This window comes from Rhea americana, unplaced genomic scaffold (assembly GCF_003343005.1).
Source record: "Rhea americana isolate MKP2758 unplaced genomic scaffold, rheAme1 scaffold_120, whole genome shotgun sequence".
NCBI lineage: Eukaryota > Metazoa > Chordata > Aves > Rheiformes > Rheidae > Rhea > Rhea americana.
In genome coordinates, this window is record NW_028185262.1 from 2,571,788 (window position 1) to 2,592,706 (window position 20,919).

Genomic DNA, 20,919 nt, shown 5'->3' on the forward strand with positions numbered 1-20,919 from the left:
CTAGTGTGCTTAGGAAATTCTTCGTTAAAAGGAGTTCTTTTACAGTAAGTTATCCTTTTGTAGGAAAAAGGAAAATATGTTAGTAAATGGCAAAATTAAGTATTCCATCAGGAAATGAGCAAGTTTATTTCCTCTATAAAAATAATCCTGACCTATTTTGCATGTGCAATAATTATAGTCCAATAAAACTGTATTCAAGTTTTTAAAATCTTGCCATGTTGTCATTTAGAATACTGTTTGCTTTAAGTGGAGAGACCTTGCAAACTCAAATATCCTATTTCCAGATAGGCTGATTTCTGCATTTAATTTTGATTTCACTGGATTTCTGCTGCTGAAATTGCAAACTGYTTGGATTAGAACATGGCATGGAACAATATGATCAGTCGTCTTCTCCTTTAATATTATAGAAATGTAATTTGGTAGTGTACAACAAACACACGAGCAGGATGCATGTGCTACCTTTTTTTGTTGTCTTTTTAGGTTTTCATTTTGCAAATTCAACACTCCTTCCCTGTAATTTCAAGTGTGGAAACTTTCTGGAGAAAGAKTATAGCTAGCAGTGTATTTTATTATGTGTCTATAGAGATCTGCTAGGCAGCATTAGAACAGCAAAATATATATATATATATATACACACACATATACACACATACATATATATATATAGGTTTCCTAAATACTGTGTGTCTCCTAGAACAAGTGGGAGTTTCCATTTTTGTTTTAATTCTAGTCCAGTTCAATATGCGAAACCATATACTTTCCACTGTAGTGTTTGAATGCTTCAGCATATTCCTTGAAAAAGTACTGAAGGGTCCAAGCATGGTTTCTTCAGAAGTGTAACAACGTATATATGTCTGATGATAAAACTAAAATCAGTTCACTGCCACTCATTTGTTAAATGCTATAGTTCTGGGAGGGAAGAGACTTTTCTTGCTAAGGTCTTAGTTGATGTCTAATACAGCTACGTATGAGAGATTCAGAAGATCCTTGTGGAACCAATTATGGCACTAATCTGCATCAGGAGACTGTCAAAAATCAATACTTCTCTTTTAAAGTATCATGAGACCCTCCAAAAAATGTGCTGGGGACTTGCACATTTTATGATTACTACSTCTCTTCTTTCAAATGTTTTGTGGGAGTTCTGTTCTGAAGGATTACTCATTTTAATGAGAAATGACTGCTAAGTACTCTGGGCACAGGTGGAACATGAGATTTCATTGTTATCTTTTTGGGTACAGTTCATTCTGTCCCCCTTGTAGTGGGCAGCTCTCTCCAAGAGCCCTCTTGCTGACTTGTTTCCTTAGAGTCAAGGTGTGGAAGTTGAGATCTAGATTGTATTCCTAAGCCTGTAGTTAATTTGTATAACATTGAAGGAGGAATTATTTTCCTTCATCTTTTTCTCCTTTCTTATGCACAAAATGCACTACTGTAGAGTCCTCACTCATGACCTCAGTATTTGAATGGAAAATACTCGGTTCTAAACTTTTATGTAAGTAACTTTGATCCTGTGAAATGTCAGTTTCCACAAGCTTGGTCATGCATTCAGAATGAAATATTTCTCCCGTTATAGAAAGCGGACTTGTTTGCTTGATTTTTGATTGTTCATCCCTTGGGCCCTTCACCTTCCCCTTCCACCAGTGTTTGGTCAGATATCTTTGTGAAGTCTGAGTAAAAACATGCACCATGAGGGCTTCCTGGGGGCATAGTTCTTACGTGGGTTGCAAATTGTAGGCTATTTGGAGTATTGACTTTTAACAGTAGCCAGTGCTTAGTGGATATGGGAAAGGTCACCTGACAAGAATGCTAATGTTGAGGGGCTGATCTAAATTTTCTTTCTGGGACAAGAAATAGTTTTATTTGATGGTGTGCATTGATTTTTATGGACGTCTGTGTAAAGTACTCTTTGGTATGTTTTCATAAAGTGATGTGAGTRCTTGAAGGAAATAACTGAAGCTTCACTGGACATGTTTTGATGGGGGAGAAGGGTGTCTGCTGTGAAGTGGTTTTGTACAATGTGAACAAATTCATTTCCTGGCTGTAGCTATAGTGTTACTACATTTAAAAAAAAAAAAAAAAAAAAAAAAAAAAAAAAAAAAAAAAAAAAAAGAAAGAAAGAAAAAAAAAAAAGCTGCAGAAAATCTTCAATACCTGGAACAAAAGTTATAGGTGAAGAACATCATCATCCTGATTTAGAAAAGTATCTTCTAATAATATCTGAGGCTATAGCTTCAATCATAAGAATTGCATTTTGCCTGCATATTTRTGCTGTGGATTTTATCAGAATAGATTTTTTTTTTTAAACCTCTGAGCTCCCAATTCTTCCCCTCCCTTTTTTTTCTTCTCTCTGGCTATTGCAGATTAGGAAATCAAGGAAATTTAGTAATTTGGATAACCTGTTCTCCCCTGCTACAACTGATTAGCTACCCAGTTTCACTTACTGATGTTACTTTAATTTGCATTGTATCTCTTGTCGCCCTTTCCCTTCCCCCATCTGTCTCCATCCCTCTCTCCTCCCTGAGCAGGTTCAATAGCATTTTGTATTTATGAATATATATTATGAATATATATATATATATATATATATATATATAAAAATATATAAAAGAACTATAGAACTCTGAAACAAGAAAATGGTCCCATGACATCCCTTCAATTACTTTGCTGTTTTGTCCTTAACTGTCTCTGTCTTTGGATATAAATGAGGAACATTTCCTGTGCACCTGAGGCTTATAATTCAGTTGCTGGCTTTGCTGCCAGCTRTGTATTTCTGAATACATTTGCTTACCTTCTCTGTTTTCTATTTGTGAAAATAACATTCCCTTTCTCAACTTTGATCACTTAGTGTATGAATGTGTTAGGCTAGGGACTAAGTAGTCCTAAAGTGTCTGCACATATGGATTGGTGTTATAATATGAATACAACACAAAATATGCATTTGTTTTCTTTGATTGCAGAAAATTATCTTTGCAAGCTAGCATAATGCTTACATGGGCTATGCCAAGCAGTGTGTGCCAGGTAGCACCATTAGCAGCAGAGAAAGAAGACATTTTCAAGGATTGAAAATGTAGTAAAGAATAAAAGTTCCTGCTGACAGAAACAGGCTGTTTGTCATAAAYTGGGGAGTCTCTTTTCATGGCTCATTACAATTGACTGTTCTCGCAGGTACCTCTTCAGAAGATGTATGAAGTTTATAGTCCCTCTGGAGTTCATGTGGAAGTTGATACCTGGTGGTATCAACTGTGGCTTTTTGCTCTAGTTTTTCTTCATATTTTCCTTATTATGCTATAAGAATACTCTAAGGTACTTTGAGGACCTAATTGTTTTTGCTATTTTTTTTCCTTTTTCTATATTGAATTGTGAACATTCAGAGCAGAATTGAAGTTTTGGTTAGTTAGAAAAAGATGATAACAGCCTTTATTCCAGGACTACTAAGAGAACATGAAAGAATTTTCTGGAAGCAAAACTAATATTTCACAAAAGGCAGATGCATTTCTTTTTCTAGTTGTCACTAAAATCACATTTGTTGAATATATATGAAGACTTATATAAGAGGAGGCTGTATTTACAGCTAGGACCAGTTTTAACTCAGTATAGCTCGGGAACTGGTTCCTTTTAGCTGTGCTTTTTTGTCCTTCAGGTGCATCTATTCTWCTCTGTGGATCTTGGCTGCTTGAACTTCTGAGATGAGACCAATTTTGAACAAGAGGCGAGCAACCACAGTGCACCAGTACGATTTTATTGTAACAGGGAAATTGTAAGAAAACTTTAGCTAGATCTTTGGCTTTTGCCTTTGTAAAGCTATACAGATTTTGTAAGTGTTTACAAAGTTGATAGAGTAAATTCAACATGGCCTGAGAAAACTAAAATTGGTATATTACTGGTGTTAATTTGTTACTTCAAGTGAAACTTAAACTTTGATTTAATAATCCAGGCTCTGCCTTCATGGTTCGTTCTTTATTTTATAAAGTTTAACATTCTTAGAACATTTTTGCCTTGAGTGAGCCCTGCTGAAGACCAAACACAAATCAAATCTTTTGGAGAAAATATAAAACATCTATGTCTTTCACTATTCACCAGTTTATTCCTGTGAAAAATCAAATGAATCTCTCACCTGTGAAAGTAGAATAATTTGACTGTTACTGTCCAACTGATCAATGTATGTTTCACTAATATTTACACTTAAATATGTGATTAGGTTGCAGAGTAAGCATGTACTAGAACAAAAGCAGGAGTGATTTTCATTTAGAGTTTGTTTCTGTAAGCGCAGAAAAAGATCACTTTTATTTGACATCTGGAAAAAAAAATCCAGGGAGATTAACAACTCATCTTTATTAAAGCTCAAAATCTTATTTWAAAAAAAAGTGACTATAATATAAAATTTTGTTTTGCAAGTTAATTTGGTTAAGTAACTTTGTCTCTAATTTTTGTAAAGGATAAATTTGCATTATGCAGAGATGGTGACTTTTAAGTTGAGTAAGGAGAGGGAAAGAGAGAAACCTGTAAACTTTTGAGGGAAAGGTTTGTAAGAATCTGAAGTTTCCTGCTTTTGTTTGCTGTTGACTGGGAATCTCCTGTTTAAGGCCTATTGACTGCATCTCTCTGTATTTAAAACTTCTGATTGTATGTTATGAAGATGTAGTTTTGATTTCAGGACACGCTACTTCTGTAATAAGTGAAAGCGTGTTATAGTTTCCTTGCTACTTTTATTTAACCAGATATTTAGAATTTATTTGGGAAAGAAAAGGCAAGGAAAAGGCTAGCTGTAAGCAAGTTGAGGTAGGGTATTTCAGTCCACCTCTGTCAATGATTTCTAATTTGAAGCTGTCTGAGTCAGTCTTAATACAATTTAGTTATCACCAGCCAGAAGGATTTTATTTATGGGATGGGGCCCGTTAGAACTTCCTCCGACCCCTGAGAAGCTGTGAATGGGAGAGAGCTGATCAAGCAGGCATGCCTGGCTAGCGTATGCGTTTCTTTAATAAGGCAGGGATTGATGTCTTCTGCAGTTCAGGGGTTAGGTAAACAGCAGTCCCTCGGTTCAAGGCTCTCCATGTTCATTTGTTTGTTTATACAGATCTCAGAAGGTTAGGTTAGCCTTCCTGACATCTCAGGGGAGCTTTCCTGACCATGGTATAACCTCATCTGCTCCAAAGTCATTCAGGAGGTGTTGCATCCTTTTTTAGGAAAGGTACCAGCAGAGTGGAGATGCCTATAACTAGTACTTAAATGGATGTAATCAAAGTGGATTGAAGACTAATCTTTTCTTCAGCAACTCATAGATAATTTGCACATATATTATATGTAAATAACTATTGTACTTGCATGCTCTGACTTGACATTTTTACACAAAGATAGCTAGTGACTTAAACCTGTGACTGAGGCCCTTTTTGAACTGCAGTTTTAAAAATCAGTAACACATGATTAATTTCACCAGAACTTTGAGGTTAAATCTAATTTTGTGCTTCTCCTATTGACTTGGCAGTTGTAGTCTGTTAAATTGGATAGGTTAAATCCTGAATAAATAAATGGCATTACTAATTTTTAAATAAGTTAGTGATGGTTACATGTTGAATGGTACTATGAGTTAGTGTGCATCTCATCAGGTTCATTTCCACAGCTATCCCAGTCTTCCTCTTGAACAGAGGCTGGCGATGGTCACATAACAAGTGAGAAAGGTACRGTTCAAATTCTTCTAAGATTTGTTGCGATATAATTCTGATGAGTGGAGTTGTTCTGGAATTTGAGGATGACTGCTCAGTGTTAGGGGAAGTGTGCTTTCTCATACATGTGACTGACTGCTTTTAACATGTGGCATGTTGTGAAGTTGGCTTAAATCCCAGAATCTGTTGAATTAGTTTTTGCTGATACGATGTCTGGCAATTTGTACTTCATTTTTCTGCAGCACCTCTGTTCTGCAGCCATGAAGACCCAAACAGATATTAATAAACTAGCCTTACAGCTACATCACAGCTTGTGAAATGTCCTTTCATACGGGTGGGGGGAAACGGAGGCATAAGTGTGGGCTATAAATTGTCAGTGCCTGGACTAGRTATTTTGGAGAGAGCCAGGATGTGTACTGACCTTTGCTGTCTAATAACCCAGAGCCATGCTGCATGACCTGCAGTGTCATAGAGGCAGGGTAACTCGGTTGAGTTAGCTTTGTACCAGTCCCAGAGCTTTTTCAGGAAACCTGAACCTTGCCAATAGTATCAAAAATAGGACAACACTGTTTAAGTAACCTGTCATGTAGAATTCCACATGGATGGCACCTGTGTTCAATGTTGGGGTGTTTTGAGTGGGAGAAAGGAGACCATTTCCCAGCTGACTGAGGTTTTGAAGTGTCAAAATATGAATGTCTTGTCACCTTAAATAATGTGTGGGGTCTGACTTAAATGTTGGGTTTTGTATTTAATCAGTATTAATATGATAACAGGAATGTGACAACTGAAGCGAGCACAAAGAGATTATCTTCTTAGCCAAATGCATCCATTAGTTAGGAAATAGAGGTTTCTATTAAATGAAGCAGACAGATGGGCTATAGGAGGTGGCTGAGAACAGGAGGGGGAGGGGGCAAAAAGGTGAAAGTTGAGGTTTAGAAAATCTCTATAAAAATAAAAACAAATCATCTGTCTTAATGGTTGGCGTTTTACCCTCCCGTTGCACTTTAGGGATGGTGCTCCGATTCCTATCGAGAACATTACACTGAAACTTAATCTAATGGAGCACTTACTCCTGTCAAACTGGCTCAGCAGTTGCTCTACTACCCCAGAAAGAAATGACCAGCAAGGCTTCAAATACAGGACAGTGTGCCATCTTCTGAAAAATTACTACTTTAAGATCCTCGTAGATGGTAGATTTGATCTTCTCAGTGTAGTCTGTCCTTTTTTGTAGAGAAGTACGTTGGGAAATAAAACCATGTTGCTGCATTTCAGAGCAGTCGTAAAATTGTGTGCGTGTATGTGTGTATGCATATATATGAATCCCTGTCCAGTAACTGTTGCGACAATGTTTACAGCCAGTGTTTGAAACTAAGATAGTACTATAAATAATTTTAGATAATGAAGATGATAAAAAGAAAATAATATAATTAAAAGAATTTTACAAGATGGGCAATTCACTAAAATAGATGGAGTAACACAATACATTAAAAAATATTTGTAACAGCACAAACAGGAGACTAGTGACAGGAAACATCTGTCTTGCCAACTGTCCACTGGACTAGCCACTGCATAACATCTCCCCAAAGGTTGAGAGAGGGAACTTGTGCTCTGTTGCATAACTGAACATCAGAGCTGCAGCCTTAGAGTGTGTGGTTCTTTTCTGCCATAAGGTTATTTGGAGAGGGGAAAGGGGAGAAACCCTGGATCTATTTTACTTGGTGACACATGAAAAGAGCCTTTTAGGATGACTTTGCCTAGGGTTAATGGAATGACTGTGAACACATTAAATTTGAAGTTCAATTCTTCTGGAAGTTTTTCCTGATAATTGAGCCTGGATGCAACTCTGTCTAACATGCTCTAGGTGACCCTGCTTGAGTGGGGGGGGTTGGACTAGATGATCTCCAGAGGTCCCTTCCGACCTTACTGATTCTATGATTCTATGAACTCGATTTAATGTGGAAACAATTCTGAATGTGAGTAGTTAATGTCTGGTTGGCTGAAAAGAGTCTTCCATTGGTTGGTGACTTTTAACTTCCATTCTATTTTGATTTTGCTGCCTACAGTTGTTCCCCACTGGATTTTGCCAAGCTTTCCCTTAGCCTAGTTTTGTGTGGAATATTAGAATTCATGGTGTAAAGAGAAGAGAGAAATTGGAAAGGGAAGTGTGTGGCAAAAAGAAGAAATAGCATCCTCTCTGAAATTTCCAGGCTTCACATGGAATTTAGGAAATAAATTAAAGGTTCTTTTAGTTGAAACGAATCACTGTATTTGTTTGCATTACATCAGTTTGATTGTTTTTTTAATTTCTTTCTAGAGTATTGTCTTAAATATTAACGAAAAATGGGACTCATGGGAGTCCAAAATGGACTTTTCTTGCCTCTTCACATTTGGTCCACTGTCCTTGCCTAGCCAGTTCCAAATTAACTGTAGTTTGAGGGGCATAAGCTATATGTTCTTATAGACTCTGGATGTAGAGTGCTTTTAGAAATACCAACTTCCTTAAATAYAAACTTTGTTGTAAATATCATGCACTGACTACTTTTTTCCCCATATTGTCATTTATTTATGTATACTAATTTTTTTTTTACCCTCTCTTCTGCAATAGGTGACAGCTTAAGGGGAGGAGGAAAAAAGCCTAAAAATAAAGCATTTGAGGCAGGTGATAGGTTATAGAGATTCTCCTTTCCTGTTTTAACAATAGGAAACGCCCTGTACATACTGTGTGGAAGGACAGGGAGCAGAGGAATTCATATTCTCTTAGCTTTTATGAAGGGTTGCAGGAGACATTCATTTTGCAAACTGCCTTGTCGTTCCCGTTTTTGAACCTGACACAGGGCCTGCTTTCTTGTATGTGTTGTTTTTTTGAAGGGAGGGAGGTGACCGGACGGCTAGCCCCCTGACAGGGCAGTTTTAAAACATTCATAAAACTTTATTGGGCTACCACCCTTCCAGATAAATATTTTCTGAGTTTATGGGCTTATTTTAGGGATTGAAGCTTAATAGCAGCTTTGTAGCCCTATCCGTCCCCAAAATAGCCTTTTGGCAAACCCTACCTCATGAGGCTGCCATGCTTTCCTAGGTCTTCAGAGTTTCTTCATCACTAAGTTATTGCCCTTTTGCCCCCTTCCAGCTTTGTATGACTAAATGAGATCAATGCTAAATAACTCTTTCCCCTTCCCTCAGGATTGCTCGGAGTTGAAAGCTGATCCAATGTACCATATTTGGTTGTCATGAAAGGAGAAAGATTACAGTAGTTATTTCCTTTATTAAATTGGGTTTGTTAGGCCTGTTTATTAGTATCTTAATTATGAAAGACTGGACTGCAGAGGTGCCTAAGATAAAATAGRAACTTCAGGACAGCATAGGAGACTAGAACAGGGTCATTTGGTCTTTTAGATTTTCAAAACAACCAACCACATTTTTCTTTGTTTTAGGTGAGATTGACAAATCTTAGTCTGGAAATGCCCTTTTCCAGACCATTCAGTGTTAAACATTGCATACACCTACTTTTTCTTTTTCTTTTTCCCCCCACCTTAAAAATAGAAATATTTGGTATAAAATAATACTCAGTTTTGTTTCTATGTTTCCATGACTATTGTCTTTTATGTCAGTATGTCTTGAGATTTTTCCTGAAAGTGGAGCTGACATAATCATGACTCTCTAGACGTCTAGATCCGCCCTCCTCATGTCTRATTTGTTTAGATGAAGAAACTGTTTACTTCTGGAAATACTGTTTTTCTGTAAATGTAACATTACTATAAAAAAAAAATAGGAGTGGCAGAACTGATACGTTCCATGTAAGAATGAATTGAAAAGGTTCAGATCCTTCAAAATACCTGACTGTCCGACTATTTCAGTACAGGGCGCTGACTATTTCAGTACAGGGCAAAGAGATTAGGGGCATGGCTTCTTACAGAAGAGGGGGCTCTGGAATTGTGTATATTATATGCAGAGTTAATTTTCATGTAATTCTGGGCAAAGCAGACAGTTGGAATTTTTTATATATTCATATGTGAATATTATTACAGTATTCATTATTTGAATATTATGGATACGAACAGTTTCAAGTCCTCTTTTCTGATGTTTTGTAGTGGTAGTTTGTCCTCCTGCTAGTACCTGAGTGTTCCACAAGCAGATTGGGTTTATCCTCTTCTTATTATTCATTTGGTTTTTTTACCTCTGTGAAGGATGTTATCTCTGTTTCAAAGATACAGAGCGGAAGTAGAGAAGAGACCTTTAATAACTTGCTGAAGGTCACCCAGCAGGACTCTTGAATTCTACTTCACTGCCATTATAACACCATCCTTGCTGGGGCTTTTGCAGTGTGTTCTGTTTTAGTTTAGTTATGTGCAACGTTCTTTAGCTGACCCCGTTTGAACGGGATAGGGTTGGACTAGATGATCTCCAGAGGTCCCTTCCAACCTGAACCATTCTGTGATTCTGTGCTTAGGTCAGCCAGAGTCATGTTGTCATTGATTGCTGATAAAGTCCAAAAGAAAATAAATTAAAAAAAAAGGCACCATAATGATGTGTTGATCCCTTCATTCAGGGATCGTGGATTAAACTTCAGAAGAAACTGGTGGTTACCTAATTCCTGAGTATTATAAAACTGGTCTAGCAATGTAACTGAAAGGCATTTTAAGGAAATAGCCTGTATTTGAATGAAATGTTTGGATGATTGAGTAGTTCTCTTATTTCTAGGAACTCATAGTTTTAATGACACAAGATTAAGTTTTTTAAAAATGCATCTTGTAGTGTTTCTTTTTTCAATCTCCGTTGTTTGTGGTACCTCATAAACATCATGCTGTAGCAAGACAGCAGACTTTTCAGAGTACTTGATACACATCAGTGTTCCTGCTGCAATTACATGATACAACTGGCGAAGTTCCACGAGCCATTTTCCATTGCCACTAGAGAGACTTAATTTTGGGCTGTTCATGGCAGTAAGGGCATGTTTTAGGATTCCACTAAGGAAGATGATGTAGAATATGTCCTTCTTTTTGTTAATTTGTCTGTGCATACCATGCATGGCTCATGTTCAGTTTACTGTACCCTGAGTGGAATTTTGCATGCTATCCTGCCATTAGTATGAGATCACGTCGTCACAATATTCTACTTAGCCGCCCTCTAACAAGCGCTAAGCTTGCTCCAGCCATAAGTGGGGCTGTAAAGGCTTAAGGCTTCGTGATGACAAGGTGTAAGGCTCAGACAGGCTGCCTTTTTGGATCTAGCATGSTTTGTTACTGAATTCTTGCTGTGATAGAAGACAGTGCACATCATCTAATGTAATGATAGCGGCAGGTGTTAACTAACGTTGCATACCGTTTTATGTTGACATATTTTTCAGTTAAACACCTTCCCACCCCTTCCACCCTGCCCTCAAAAAGGGACCTAGTGGGGGGATTTTATCCTCCTCTTAAACAGTTTTGGAGAAAAATCCTGCAATAGTGTGTGTACATGTACCAGAGTTCCTAACAGCTTCCTTCCCAAAATAGCAGGCTAATGGTAGAGAATTTCGCTCTAAATTATAGAAGAAATGGATACAGAGAGATATTAAATATACTGCTGAAGACATAATGGGCCAAATCTAGACGTAATGAGGATGCAGGGACAGAACTTGATAGTAGATATTCTTCCTTTTTCTTGAAAAGATAAAGGATTTAGTGCTTTTTTTTAAATTTTATTTTTAATCAGCAACCTTGGAAGACCAATAGCTTAGGTGAATTGAGAGATATTCCTGATACTTGAATTTTGAACTTTATCTGTTTTCTTTTGTTGATTTAAATTTGGCATTTACTAAAAGGTAGACCTTCTGAAGGATGTAACTCATCTTCAGCATCATTCTCCTTGATAATGGATTGATGATCAAGCACTGAGGTTCTGATGGGAAAATATGAACTCCAGGCATGAATTCATGCTTTGAAAATAGAAATAGAAGTGAAACAGTGAGCAAATATGGCTCTAGAGGAGAAAATACACTTCTCAAGTTTTGTTAGAAAGTAATTAACCTTCTGTGGTAGACATGGAGACCATAGGAGGAGGACAGGAGCTGCTYGGTTGCCTGTGATTTGACTTAGTTTATGGTCTTGAGTAATGTGCCTGTTCAGCAYTTAACAAAAGCGTATTTGATGAAACATTAAACTCATGAATTATGTCTCCAAGAAAAGTCTGTCTTTTTAATTTGTAGAATCAAAAATAAATCAAGATCTTCAGACCTCGGTGGAGTTATGTTTAAATATGAAATTAAAAAGAACAGGCTGTTTAATTGACAATGATACTTTGTAAACTTTAAAATGAATAATATCTGGCCTTTTGGATAAAGAGGACTGTCTATTTCAAAGTTTTGTATAAAGAACTGCAGCATTATTAACCTTATTTTATCAGTGGGGAAACGGAGACAGAAATAAAATGATACAGTGAAATGATAAAGTCACACAAACAGCCCCTCTCCCCCCCCCCCCMGGATTAGACAGCTTAATTTTCAGTCTGAATGTCTATCCATTGGGCTGCATTGCCTTGAGACCGAGTTGCACTATACTACGATTTGTGGGTTCTGTAAGGCACTGATCATTCCTTAGTTTTTGTCGGTATGAGCAACAGTTAATGGTTCTGTTATAGTCTCACTTTAACCATTAAATGTCTTGAGTTACTCCAGGTTTATACATACAAAACACACAGAACCTAGGTGACTTATGAGAGAATAGTAGCAAGTGGTGAAATTCCTTACAGTAAAGCTCTCAGCCCAGTGACTTCCATCACATTGGAGAGCCTGTTATTTTCTCCTTGTCCTTTTATTGTGCAAAGAATTTTGTTTTTTCTCTGCTTTATTAATACATCAAYTATTTTTATTCATTATTTTGTAAAAACTGGTTCGTAGTTAGATACTACTGTGCTGAAACTAAGACTATTCAGAAGTTTCCTTTGACTGTTGTACTAGACTTTGATTACTGTATTTCAATGAAAGTACAGCTTTTGTTTTCTTGGAGGGTTTTTACCCTTATTTTCATCTTTTGGGGGATCAGATCAGAAGTTAATGCAGAATATGAAACCTTTCCATTGAAAACTGCATTTATACAAGTTTTTATATCATAAGAGATTTTGAAATGCATAATGACTGTGCTCATTAGCTTTTCACTTTGTGTCTGTGGGACTTTTGAAGAGTGAGACTTGCATTTTTTGGCATTGGTCAAGTAGTCTGGTCTTCATAGACTTGCCATCTGTAGTGTCTTTGTGCTGCATATTGTCCCTGGGGCACCATTTTATGTTTTAATTTGCAGTTTCAGTTGCTGATGTATGGGCTGTTCTGTTGAATAACTTTTATTTTTGGTGCCATTATGCCTGCGTATTTTATTTGATTTGTGTTGCGTACGAAGTGTTTTCCCCTTTTATTTAGAGCTGGTTTATAATAGAGAGTTACTGTTGTATAATTCTGAGTGAAAATTACAACTTTATCAACAAACACAAAATGCTTGTTTCATTTGAAAAATTTGTTCTCCACTCGTCAAACTATTTATTCATTATGTGTGCTGGTTTTTGTTGATAAATAAAACAAACTGCTATTTCATACGTACTGCGCATTACGATTTATTAAAGATTCACTGGTATGTAGAGCACTTACTGCTATGAACACAAATGAAGAGCTTCTGTAAACAATTGTTTCAAGATTTCAAAATAACAGAAGTGCTGAGAGAACCGTAGCCTCAACCATGCTGTCACATTTTTGTGGATTAATGAGTTGCTGTTGTCTCAGTGATAGTGACTGACTGCCTGAATGCTCGGATCCCATCCCAAATGTGCAATAAAATAGTTTTAGATCTCTGTTTAAATTCCCAGTGAAGATATTCTGTCTTGCATATGATGTGCCTAGGAGTGCATTCACAGTTACTGAAGCTCAGCTGATACACACTAACTTAATTGTTTCTGTAGCTGATCTCTAAAATGACAAATGTCTGGAAAAATAATTCCTTAGTGCTAGTATCAGGAATTGTGGAGTGCTTTAGAGCAATTCAAGACCATATTTGGATGTCAACTGGAGAATGCATCAACACTTCTAATATCTGACTCGTCCATCAGGTCTGTGACTATCTTTTTGTCATTGATCCTAATAAACGTACTATTCTCAGAGGTTCCCAGACTCCCTGTGCTTTCTAATCTTCCTACCTTTCTCAGTTCAGTTCAGCTTCACTTATATCTTTAGCGCTGTATGTCTGTGATGAAAAACAGTAAATACAAAGGTAGCTCTCTGGCCATTGTATCCATTGCTTAAGTACATTTGTGGTAGGCAGGGAGGTGTCATTAATCTGATCCAGCTTGCAAGTTCAGTTGTATTTTATGTGAAGCATATTGAATCTTAATATGTAGTATTGCAATTAGCAAAGTCTTTCGTTAATGTGTCCTTTTGAAATTATGCCAAAAAATCTCAAATTACTGAATTTTAAAATGCTATGTTTGGCCTGGGAAGGCTGAATGCTCATACAGTGCGTATCAGTCTAGCGTATACTGAATGATGTTATGGTATTTTAAAATATGCAATACATTCTGTATGCAGAACTGTACACAAACACTCGCGCACTCTGTATTGTGGCTGCACATCTTCAGCTTGTGTGGTATGATGTACACACTCATGTGCACGCCCACACACTAAACCTTTGCAGGTCAAAAAGTGAGGATAAACTTTTGAACCCAGCTGCTTCCAAATTAAGTACATGTGTGGGGACCACCAGAGCTGGGGTTACCGTACTCCAGAAAAGTGCCAGACACTGACACCCACATACTGTACTGCAGAAGACTTCTTGTCCTTCCCCTGGAGCCTGACGGATGATGCATTGAAAACACTGTCCTTTCTGCCCTTTCCTTGTCACCAGAAAGGACAAGCAGCAGTTTGGTGACTTCTCCCTTCGTTATGGAAATGGGACTGATACAGTAATCAGGATGCTACATATGGAGCTTTTTAAATTACTGCTCTTCAGTCTTTTGTTAGCCTTCATTATTATTGAAGATTTTTTTCAAGTCATAAAAATGACATTTTTAATATGCAGAATTAAAGGCAGTATGGAGAATACATTTTTTGTCAATAAGCTTTTACCTTTTAAACCAGTTATCTTAGTTTCTGCTCTGGGTATTTTAATTGAAGATTAACTACTGTTAAAGAGTATACAAATTTAGGTAGTATATATTTGGAGTATTAAAATAGGGCTCAGTAAAGGTGGGAGTAGAGCGCCCTGTCCATTATAATTTTAGATTGCAGAGCACAAACTAACCTTCATTAGAAGTCAGGACAGCTGACTGAGAGGTTCTTCTAATGTTAAGGGTTTATTTATTTATTTTTGTTCACATTAAAATTAAGTAAAAGTATATTTTAGAGTTGCTAGTTTAGTAGGTTTCATCTGGGTATTTTATCTTGCTTYTGCTGTCTTCCTTTAATACTACACCTTTAGTAGGTCAAAGAATATAGAAGTAAACATGAAACAAAACCCTCAAAGTAACCGTTGTTACACACTTCTTGCTTCTAACTTTCTAAGGAAGAAATCTTAATGTGCTTATTGCTCACTATCTTTTTGCCCAGTACGGAAGGTAACGAGTTTGCAGACAACAATGAATCCGTATTTTCCTTGCACCTAAAGGAGAACTCGGCTTTTCACACTGATTAAGCATGTGTATTTAAGGCATGGAGGCTGATGTTGTTTGTTTTCTGTTTGAGAGAGGGAGCTGAAGACACTGCCTTCATTCTAACCACTTGCATGCATCTTACTCAAGCTGCTTGTTTTCCTTCCAAAGAGTCAGGCTACTCTGTTTTTTTTTCCTTACTCTCAGGTAGTCCCTCTTCAAAGGAGGAAAGATAGCTGTCCTGAGGAAAATCTTGTTACTTATTGTTTAAACCTATTTGGAAGGGAATACATCTGTTTGGCATATTTTGATAAGATTCAGATTCTTCTTTCTTTTTAGTTTTTACTAGAGCTTGCACTTAAGCAGTGTAAATATTAAGATAACTTTATTGTAGATCTGTAGCCTTTATGAACTGTATTTAAAACAAACGTTTTTGTGAACAAATATGGCGCAAGTTCTCTTACCAGTATGCAGAATGAGGGGATGCTGCTGCTCCTTCCATTATGATCTGTGACTACTGAGATAGCCTACCAAAAAGCAGGGGGTTGGGATGTTAACCCCTACTCAGTTGGGTTACCCTGTTAGACTGCTTCCTCATTGCATTTTCTGAGGTAGCTCTACACCGTGCTGCCATCTGCGGGGTACATAGGTCTTTAAGAGGAGAGTGTGACTACACTGTGGTGTGCTGCAGATTTCTTCCCCTTTCAGTATCTGGTGTTGTTAAGAAAGGMTCCTAGATAATATAGAGCGGCAGGCCTGAGTTAATAGCGTAGTTTCTATGTTGCTAGTTTTGCCAGGACAAAATGCTTATGAGTTAGGACTGTGTCCTTTATCCATATACACTTTCCTACTCCTTCTCTTTTCTTGGATTTTCTTGGTGGTGGTGATGTTTTTTTCCCTCTCCTCTTAAGGAGTGAGGTTTGAACCACAGAATTGCCATGATTTTTGCTGCAAAATCGGTAACAGCTGTTGGAATTATAAATGACTTCTTGGTTGTAGTCACAGAACCTGCAATTGATCAGCTCTGCCCTGAACAGTAAGTAGAGACATCAGGACCACTGAGTCTAAGTAGAGAGTAAGAGAGGATGGAATTAAAACCCTAAGGCAGGAGCCTAAATAAGGAACACAGTCACAGATGGGTATTTGAAGGGACATTGTTTCCTTTTATTGGATGATTTTTGGGTGCTGTGAAGTCCAAAGCTGACTGGAGCTTTATTGTGATGAGAGCAATAGGAGCTAAAAGCAGGAAAGTGCAGAAGACATTTCTAAGCAAATGTAACTTGAATGTGTATATTGTCAAAGCCAGGACATCTGCATTTCCTCATTTATCCTACCTCAGAGGACCTGTACCCTTTGTTTCTGGTTGTTCTATTGTTTTATCCCCTCAAAAAATACAGTATTTTGGCAAAACTCAACTAGTGGGCACAAGAAAGCTGTACTTTGGTATGGTCTCCTGTAAGTCACTTAAGGTGATAGGCTGAATATTCCTCTATTTCCCTTGAGTAAGTTAGGATATCACAAATGTTGACATGCTAGCATAAGGTAAATATTTAACAGTTACTTGTCAAGAAAAATAAATCTTGATGTGAGAACTCCTGAAATAGACTTACTAGAACCCAAACATAATGAAATAAACAGTTATCACACAAGATACTGGTCTTGYGGTTTTGGTAATGGGGCTAGCTTACCTCTAACTTATTTGTATGTTTTGGTTGGTCAGTTACATCTTCTGTAATGTAATTTTCCTCTCCTTCAGTGCTGCCTTTTACTGAACTCCCTGGAAACAAACTTATTTGTGGGAGGTTTTTTTCTTGTTTTATTTTGTTTTTGTTGTTTGTGGGGTTTTTTTTGGCAATGCAAGTCAGAATGACTTGGTGTTGTGGAAACGTGTAGTGACTCTTTAATCCAGCTAGAAGGTCATCAGTCCACAGAGCTGATTTGAGTGTGGTAATGTCCTAGAGAGCAAATTCTGAACGTTTTCCATCTCACTAGTGGCGGATTTGGGTCCAGATATTGAAACAGACTGGAATTGATATTGGGAATCTTGCAAGTTAGGTTCCTGTAACTAACTAACWTTCTTTTGTGGGTGGTCACCTGGCATTAGGACACTTATTAATTTCTGCTTCTGAGTTGTGTGAATTTACCTCTTGCTGCTAAACAGTATCAGCACCTGGAAATTTCAGAAAAATAAGGAGAGTCAGTTTTGGGGATGGGTCAGGCAAGCTTTTAAATATGATCTGCTTCCTGTTAACATGGACTTGAACAGAAGAGATTGTACCTGTGTTCTCTGATGTTTTACTTGACTAAGTTTTAGAACAGTCTGTGCCCTAGGAAGACTGTAATGAGGAAGGAAACCCAACCTTTGGGTGCTTGCCTAGAAAAATGGAAGTATTGCTGTGGCATGGATAGATGTATTAATCTCCTAATATGTGCTAGATCTGAATCACTGTAGCAAATTGATACTGCAACCTGTGCTATCCAGATAAAAGTCTTAATGTTTAAAAGTATGTCTACCCCTTTATTAATGTACCCCTTTATAAACGTGCTACCTTTTGGCCGTGTTAGACTTTGTTAGTATTGTTGTTTATTTGGAGCCCATATACTGTAAAGCAATTACTAGAGAATATTAAATTTGGATTTAAAGGTTTGTTTCTGGACTTTGTCATTAGTGGGGAAGAAGCATGAAAACATTGAACTGAAAGCCTTCATACTGAGAAGGCAAATTTAAATAACATTTATGTCTTTAAAATAGTGAAGATGTGCATTTTAAATGTCTTAATTTGGAGGGCAAGCTGATGACTCTGCATTTCTGAGATTAGTGATATTGTAGCAGCTTAGGAAGAGGAGCCTCAGGAGCAACTACCAGAAGAGTTCCCATTCTACAATCTCTTCCTCCTTTTCTAAGTTATAAAATCATTGGCTGATTTATTTCTATAAGAACATTGTAACATAGCAGTAGGTAAATACCACACAAAGAGAATCAATTAAAACTCGATGCTTACTGAGTGTGTGTGGAATTGGAAAAAGCGTAGTGTCTTAATTAGAACGAATGAAGTAAATTCAGTTACTGTGAAGTATTTTTTCACTGCTAGATGATTTGTGGGTGATAAAGACATGTATAGATTTGGGGGGGGGTATTTTAAAATAAAAATCAGATACATGTCTTCATCCTCTGGCTTGTTGACTGAATTTACTTGGTTGGAATTTTTCAACATTTAGAACAAATTAAAATTCATGAATGATTTCTGCTTAAAGGCACAAACTCACACATACAAAGTTTAAGCTTCTAATTGGTTACATACGTAAATACTGTTTTGCACATGCAAATTGTGTGCTTTCTTGGTAATGAAAATGCAGGTTAAAGTTTCTGAACAGGTGGATGCAGTAGGCATTACTGGTTAAAAGGTAACTCTTGTACTTAAATAACTTTCGTCTTTACATTGCTTTGTCTCTCTCAACTGCTTTGAGGAGGTTTATATGAAAGATGTGAAGAAAACATGATACTGTGGTATGGTGATGGCTTGCATCTTTCCAGTCTATAAAAGCTCTTTTGTGTTGTCTTCAGCAGTGACTGCAATTTCTTGGAACTGCTTGGAAAAGGTTTTTTGGTTTTGCGGTAGTGATCCTTATTAAGTCCTGAGCCGTGAGGTTTTTGCACTTGTATGATCTGATCCTGCTCAGGAGGGGGAGGTGTCATCTTACCCTGGCTGAATTCGTATCGGGTTAAGATCAGCATTGTTTTACTATATGGTGAATGCAGTACTCTTTTAATTGTTCAAATCACTGTGGCTAGTTGATTTCTGGTAGAGCTAAGCGAGCTTTTTCACAAGCATTTCATAAATCTGGCAGGCTTTATCATGAGGTTTTTGTTTGAGATTTTCTAGAAGCTTCCATAAAATGTGACTTGGGCAAGGAAGGTGAGCAGTCAGAGAATGTCAACAGAAAATAACAATAATACCAGATGAAAATATTTGTTTTTTTCAAATATGTTATATTGTGTGGATTTTTTTGAATGATTTGTTGTAGTTTGGGATTAGTTGAGGAAGCTTCTTTCTTCCACTGCTACAGTACCAATGAACCCATCATACTGGGTGCACAAATTAAGTGTTGCTTGGGTTTGTGTAGTAGAACAGCACTAAGCATTACAAGCTTGTTTCTTCTTTGGAGTTTCTTTGTAAAGGAAAAGGAGGTGCGTGGTAGGGTGTTTTGTGGCTATATACGTGTGCACAAATGATTATGAATCATTGATAACTAAAAGAAATTATATTGGAATGTAAAATTGGTCTTAAAAAGTTAAATGTAAAATAGTAGATAAATTGGGAAGGAAAGAAAGAATATTCTCTTCCAATTATTCCTTGCTAAGGCTGATTTATGCTGTAATAGACTTTCACTGAAAGCTATATTCATTTATTGAAGAGATTTTTAAGATGACTGGAGTCTTTGAGAGCAGCAGTTTTGTAACATGAGACAGATGATTTGTGTCTGAAGCTTAACCAGATAAGCATCCTGTACCTACAACTGGAAAACATGCAGTACATACAAACTAAACCCATCCAGCATTGTCCCCTGGGTGGCCTCTTCAGTACTTTTTAGTATGTGACTCTTGCTCTTCCCGTAGAGCCTGCCTCCTATTTGGCTGAGATCCACCTGTCAATGGCATTTCTATCTGGAGACCTCACCTAGTGAATGCATGCCCTGTGAAGCACCCACGCATGTGGGTGCTGGAGTGCTCCGCGGCAATGTTCACCAATTTGTGTGCACTGTTGGTTTTGGCAGACTGCAAAAGAGAGTTGGATGGAAGTAGACTGTGGAAGCTTGAACTTGAAGAGCCACTTTAGGAAAGAAGACTATGAATAATAAAGGAAGAAAAATTGGCAAACATGTGAATTTTGTCTTGGTAAAACAAAATTACACAAATTTCCAGAAACCCTTTGGTAGGAAGTTCTAGCAAAAGAACTTACTGGCTATTAAAAGACTGAAAACTTTATAGTAACACAACATTCTCAGACTGTTTCTTCTATTCCACCTCCTCAACATTATTTCCTTTGTAATAATTAGTTTGAACTTTCATCTCTTTCTGTGGATCAAGTAATTTTCATACAACTTCAGGATTTTTTTCTATGCTTTAAATCTTTCTTCTAAATAATTTTTTTTAATAACAAAAAAAAAAAAGGCCATGAATACATTATAATTTCAATTTTCATGGTGTGTGAAAGATTTCCGCACTAGGTCTTTATTGTTTTTGAAGAATTCATCACCCTAGTTAAGAAGCTTAATATAAATTAAAGAAGGTATTAAGGAACATTAAGACATCAAAATGTGGAGCGTTCTTTTCCTTTCGATTGCTCCAAATGCAAACAAGTTGAATAAAATGCAATCAAAGGGCCTGTTTGGAGAACACTGAGTGGCTTTACAGCTGTGCTGTAGAGAACCTCTGGTAAGAGCATAATTCAAATAAAAAGGCCTTTCTTTCCTCCTCCTAATTCTCTTTGTTGTGGTGACAACAGAGTACAAGCCCGATAAAAATTTAATCACCTTATCTTTTTAAAGCAAATTGCATATTTGTTTACACACAATATAYGTAACATAAAAAAGAAAAAGCTGCTATCCAATCCCCCTCCCCTTTCTAATCGCATTAAAGGCCCTTGCCTAG

General features: G+C 37.1%; 1 protein-coding gene across 2 annotated transcripts in view; it reads left to right on the plus strand.

The window, feature by feature from the left end:
• EEFSEC (eukaryotic elongation factor, selenocysteine-tRNA specific) overlaps positions 1-20,919 on the plus strand; it is a 134,439-nt gene that overhangs the window by 100,887 nt on the left and 12,633 nt on the right. The window lies entirely within an intron of this gene.